Source organism: Pinus tabuliformis, chromosome 2_2, assembly GCF_031772625.1.
Source record: "Pinus tabuliformis cultivar Carrire ecotype Pingquan chromosome 2_2, CPIR1, whole genome shotgun sequence".
NCBI classification, from domain to species: Eukaryota; Viridiplantae; Streptophyta; class Pinopsida; order Pinales; family Pinaceae; genus Pinus; species Pinus tabuliformis.
In genome coordinates, this window is record NC_142300.1 from 66,515,096 (window position 1) to 66,521,984 (window position 6,889).

A 6,889-nucleotide genomic window follows, 5' to 3' on the forward strand; every position below is an offset into this window, starting at 1 on the left:
AAGCAGGGAGTCATCTTTGAGCTCTTTTCCGACTCTCAAAATATGAAAAGATTGCCGAGCTCTTGTTGTTTTGAACTTGTTAAAGGTTGTGAAACGTCGTTTACCCATTATACATTTACCCCTTTTCCGGGCTGGGATAAACTATTTACAAAAAAGTTATCCTTAACTGAAATGGTCAAGTGGTTTTCCCAAGTATCGTTTTCTACCTTTTCAGGCTCGAGAGACACAAATGTACGAAAAGGGACCATATGGAGTTTTATTTTCCGTGTTTTTTTCAAACTCTCTAAACATGAAAAAGATACCAAGTTTCACCTTTGTTGGACTCATTAAAAGATTAAATGACATTGGACTTGTCATTATGACGAGACCGAGCTACTCCTTCCTAGGGCTCGTAAAACTTACTAGGATGGATCCATCTGAAGGATGAACTTTTATTACAAGCATATTCTATCCCCGTCAAGCTTGTGTAAAAATAATTGGGGTACCTACCAGAAATGGTGGGGGGAAATGGGAAATTCTATCAGTTGTGTCGGAAAATTACTCTTGAACATGACACTTTTTGCTTCATGTCAGGTTGGGATATCCTTACTTCATCATTGACCTTCCTCGGTTGTGCCACTCATTATTTCCTTCCATTTAATCTCTGCCACGTCATCATGACCTCCGATCCTATGGGTCCAAAAGCTGCGAAATTGCAGATTCGTGTCGCTGATATGATCAAAGAGTTGTCCTTCTATAGTTACACTCATTCTTGATTCTCTGTATCATTCATAATCATTGCATCCCTTTGTCACGAGTCCATGATGTGGGATACATCATGGCCCTCCTTCGACATGGTCTCTTCCTGTCGACTTCATCTCATTTATCCAGGAAGCTGGCCGAGAGACTCCCTTCCAGTACCTTAGAGCTTGCATGCCCTAATAGCAAGTTCTTCGCACTCGACAACAAGTTCACATCATTGGATTTTGATAGGGTGATTTCACAGGTGTTCGACTTCAGTTCCTTTATTCACATTCTGTGGATTGTATTGTTGGTACCTTGAGAACCATTGTCATTATTGGTGGTCTCTCTCACGCTTGTTAACGGTTCACATCATTGACTGCTAATCAAGTGACTTTCTAGCATGTTTGACCTCAACACATCTATTCACATGTTAGAATTTGTACTTTGATCGGGTCGTGTTGAAGCGCAAGGGCCGGGGTTCAGATTACTAAAGTCCAGGTTGCGAGGTGATGTGACATGATCATGCTGATATACATGTCTCTCTCAGATGGATGGTTGCAACCATACCATGAGTGGTTATATGTGATCATTCTCATTATTGGATGGATGCGACCATACCTTGGTTTCGATATGATCCTCTTTATTGGATGACTACATCCATGCCTTAGATCCATTTAAATGATCTCTCTCTGGATGGCTGTGTCCATACCACGATTCATGTATCATTTGTTAGAGTTTTCATTAATGTATATGTATCTATGCTTGCTTGCAAGTTTTCCGATGACGGAATTTGGTTCCATGCATCTACTTGTAAAGCATTTCACCCCTCACTCTAGTTCACCCTTCACGCTTTAGGGGGCATCTGTTACACAACATTTTTTCACTGTCCCTGTACTCCCTGTTCCACGATCTTGGAGGAGCTATATAGTGAACCTTACATACTGTCCCATCATGAAGAGACTCCCATTATGTCTCTCTTCATGAGCATAACAATTCCCTTTTGCATCATTTCCCAAGAATCTTCCTTTTACCCTAGTTTACAAGACCAACGCTAATGAACCATTCCCTCCTCGCGCCAATTTGCAGGGATTGGAACCAGGACTAGCACTGTACAACGCAACTAAGCCTTTTCTCAGTCACGCTGATCCTCTTTTGGCATGTTTTTAAATACGGAGTTGAAGCTTCCAGGTCTAGAAGCTTCGTAACGGAAGTCTGGTAAATGGTTGGGTTGGATGGAGTTGAGGAAGTCAGTTTGGGATCCTTTACCCTATTAGGATGGAACAAACCCAAGAGATAAGGCATCTCCCATGACAAGAGGAACCATCTCCCATCCATCCAAGCTCTATAAACTCCTCCTTTTCCAAGCTAAACTAGTCTTAGTATTTTTGGAGCTTGAATAACCACCAAGATATCATAGATTGTAGCCTTCTAGTTTATGTTTGTGGAGGGAGAATAGCGTGTTTGGTTTGGTTTGGAACTAAAGGGAAGAAGCCTTAAAAATTCAATTCTTGGGGCTATCCATGAGATGATAGTAGAGGTGTGGGAACTTGGATACGTTAGAGGAGACTTGCAATGTCAAGGCATTGGTTGTAATCTCTTCCTAAATTTATATGAATACAACTATTGATTGATTTCCTACATTAACTGTTATTTCACATTTGATGGCTTAATATTCCTTGACCTTTTAAGTAGGTTGAATGCAATTTGTATGCTATCACGTTTGTTGTTGTTGTTTGTTTGCTTGTTTCAGGTATTCGAAGGAAGGAAATGAAAGGTAGATGGAGTAAGGAAGCAGGATCATCAACAAGTAGAATAACATTCTAAGAGGTAGGCCCTCTTATTTGATTCTAGCTTAAGGAAGTTTTCCATAGATTGTTTGTTTGTGGCTAGACCCGCTCTCTCAGGCTAGAGGAATTGTCTTCGTCTGCATCGAGAATTTGCCTACAACACACTAAGGGAGTAGCTTGAGGCTAGAGACTACGTAATGCACAATATTAGCATAGGTATACTAAGGGAGAGATTGTGAATTACACAATATCAGTGGCAAAGGGACAAGCTTGAGCTCTCGAACTAGACAGTGGACGGTTAGTCTAGCCAGGTACTGCACATTGTGCAGTCTCAGATGCCAAGCATCAAGCTTTATCCTTTGAGGTGCATAGTGCCTAGCCAAATAAGGCAATTATTGGCCAAGGGAAGGGAAGATTTGCCTAGAAAGAGTGTGGGAAACTAGAAGATCTGAGTGATGGTGCAAGTTAGAGTGAAAATCTGACTAAGGATAGATGGATTAGTACAAATCAGGTGTAGAAGATAAACATTCAAAAGGAAAAATAAAAATTCATGGAGGGTCATCGAAACAACGACCACTAATGGGCGAAAACAAGAAAATTGTTTTGACACTTATTTAAGGCAAACGACAGACCAAATCAACACTTGTACAAGCTAACATAAGTTCAAAAGCCAACAACTATGAAAAGGGACCTGCATGCAACCTTATGTAACCCTGAACTTTAGACATTGATATATACTTGTCGGTCTTCAAGATCTGCTTTGAAGCTTCTTGTTGAGAATTCTTCATTTACTTTTTGTCATGTGATATCTGATTCTTCCTCTATAAACAATTGAGCATATGAATAAACTAGAAAGTTCATTGTGTACTCTCAACTGCCTCCTTGGTGCTACTTTCATTAGTATCCTTTGAAGCATATCTATTTGGTGCCATGATGTCAGTTACTAATGAAAAAAAGTTCTCAACAATTGCAATACCTATAGGAGGAAAATTCACTAATGGCAAAGATGGATTAGCTTAAGCAAAATGACTCAGAAAACAAGATCACAATAGAAACCACTGGATTAACAAGGAAAATTGCGCAATTCTCGAGGCGAAGGAGGGATACTTGTTGTATGTGTTAGAGTCCTATAGTGATAGGATTCCTAATTTTGAATTGGTTGAGGTTAAGTCTTGTGATATTGTACATATCTTTGCTTTCTGCAAATGTTTTCCATATTAAAATTAAAAAAATGTAAAGAGGGTATGTCCTAAAATAAATATCAAAGGACAAAAAGAATAAGAAAAGATCAAAAAAATGAAAAATATGAACCCCAAACAAAAACAGATCATGAAAGTGTGCAAGTCCAAGTGCCACTACTCTTTACTTTACTGTCTAAAAATAATGGTTGTGTGCAACTTGTCATACATGCCACAACCCATGATAGTCGAACTGTTTAATCTTGACTACTTCAAGCTTTGAATTTTATGTTTATAGATAGAGAATAAAGATCTAGCCAAACAGTTTAATCTTAGCAGATCAGTAGATAGGTAGAGAAATAAATGGAGGTCATCAGTTTAATCTGAGCCCTTGGAATATGTAAGGTTAGAAGTAGATAGTTTGTTTTGATAAAAGAAAAAGGAAAGAAAAGGGTTTGCTAGCTTAAGTGCACCCAAATAAGTGAAGAAAAAATGTTAGGGTAAGTAAAAGGGTAAGTAGAAGAAAGGTTGTAGAAAGTACAAAGTTGATTGAAGCATAAGAACATCTATCATGTTTAATCATGTGTTTCAGTGTGGAGAAGCAGTTATGAAAGAAAAAGGATGCTCATAAGTTCATTTGGTTAACTTCCCCTATTCTAGTTCACCCCTCACTACATACTTACAAATTTCCCCTTTACCATTTCATTTCTTATGTAAACCCCTTTTCCCTTCATTTTTACCCTTCCCCCTTGGTTTCACACATTCCCTAGCAAATTACCATCCAAATTCATTCCCCTACCCAAAAAGCCCCTTTTTCCCTAGTGTGAAACCCTTTCCCCATGTAAAAAATCATTTTCCCTTTGTTAATTTCCCTAAAAACCCCAGAAAAACCCATAAAACCCTTTATCCTAAGTTTTATCCCCCCTCCCGCATTACTTTATTAACTCTGTTACAATATCATTTTCTCGAAAAAAACTTGTCCCCACTCCGTAAACCCGCATTACAAAATAAACCCACATTTATCCATTGATTAATTACACTTAAGTGTAATTAACCCCTGGGCCCCGCTAATATCTGCCCCCATCTCCCGCCATGCAACTTCGCCACGCGATGGCCATTGGATCTTGCACCCCCAGATCTTATTTCCCTCGCCCATATCGTGCCCATTCATCTCCCGACATTTACTAGCCCGAGAGCACGAGATATGGGCAGTATTGCTCGGGCCCCCCTTGGGTTAAGTGGCGGCACCGTGTTAAGTTGCATGCTCTTAGGAAAATACCACCCATCGCTCAAAAGCGGTGCGATGGCTCCCTAAACCACCTCCCTGTCAAAAGAAAAAACTGCTCACTGTTCAATAACTTAATCTCGCGCCAATTTCTAACCGTTCCCGATTAAAAGCCCGCAGACCCCCATTTTCACCCTTTTTGCTCGTTTGCTCTGTAAAAGCGTCATAAGCTTTCCCGCGCCCCCCGAGCTTCTACAACTAGTTTTGACCACCAATTGCCTCCTGAACACGCTCTGGAAGCCCAGTTCAGCCTTCCAGTTTGTGACTGAAGCAACATAACCCTCTATAGCCACCATTCAAAACCAGTTTGCAGCTTGAACCACAAACTCTAGGTATTTGACAACAAACCACAAAAAACCCTCTCAAATTCAAAAGTATACAGTTAATTCAAACATTAAAGTAATTGAATTTAATAAATTTCCATTGGATTGAGAGTATTTCCCCTCAAATACCAAAAACTCTATCCTGCAAAATTTCCATTACCCTATCCCTGTACTAGAGTTGCCAAGACTTCATTTCCACAAGCTGTATAAGACCAATTTTCACATTTTATCTCAAAGATGGCTGCCCAGACCTCTCTGGATGTCAGACTTTTATCGGCCCCTCACCTAGACATTGACCATTTGTCCCTAGCAGACAGGGATTTCCAAATTAAAGACATTGCTACTCCAAGCCACCTTTTGAGAATCCACTGCTAGAGTAAGGATAGGTTCCTAAACCATGCTGATGACATTAACCTTTGGGAATCCAATTTACCCAAGTATACATTCCCAGAAGTTCACCCATTCCCAGACATTATACATTTTTGTCATGCCTGTTATATTCCAAGCCAAAGGGCTATTGTGGCACCAAACCATGAGTTATTATTCACCATTACTCCTGAATCCATCAACCAGATGCTGCAAATCCAGCCTAGTCTTAATCTGACCCCTTTGTCCATTGGAAACCTATTGGACCTGTACATCACATTGGGCCTAGTAAAAATCAAACAAATTTTCAAGAATTTCATCATTGAGGAACACCATACTCCTACAGACATTCCACCCTATGCTACCACTATTTTTTCAGAGACTGGTAGGCGCATAATCACCATGCTCTCATGTATCCTAGGATACACATAAGATGAGCATGCGGATGCTGTCATTATGGCCTTTCTCTCCATTTTCACTCTAGGCAAATCTCCAACTATCATGTTTGATTATGCCTAGTTCATTGCAGATAGAATGCATGAGCAATTCACTAGACTGCCCACTGAAAGAGTTTTCAAATACTCTTCAGTGTTGTTTCATATGTTCTTGTATTACCAGACAGATAAGTTCCCTTTGAGCATCCAGAAGCTGGATACCAAGGGAAAGGAGAGATCAATCATCTACTGGACACCCTTCGTCCACAAGTTTTCCACAACATTCACCTACAAAGACTTCATAGACACCTTTGTATACCCTGTCACGAACATGCTGAATTCTAATACTTAGCCTAGAATCAGCCCAGAGATTAAGAGAGTACTGCAATTGGCCAAGAACAACAAGGTGGGAGATTGGTACTTGTACCAAAACCACACTGAGATCAGAATTTATGGCTATGAACCAGCCCCCTATAAGTTTCCCAAATACCTCCCTATGAGGATATTTCCTTTTGAGTACTTCAGGAAAATCATCAGCTTTGATGAGATCCACTTCCTATCTTATAGGAAGAAAACCCAGTTCAAAGTGAAGAACCAAATGGGCCCATTTATTTGCAACAATAGAGAGGCTGTACCAGAGGCTGACAGGTTACTTCAACTAATGAAATTCAAAGACAGTTTCATTTGGCACTATGACCCTCATGCGGTCATAAACAAGCTTAGACTCAAGGTCAAGTTGGGAGCATACATCCACCACCCAAGGCCTGACATTGAACAATTTTCTAACCAGGAT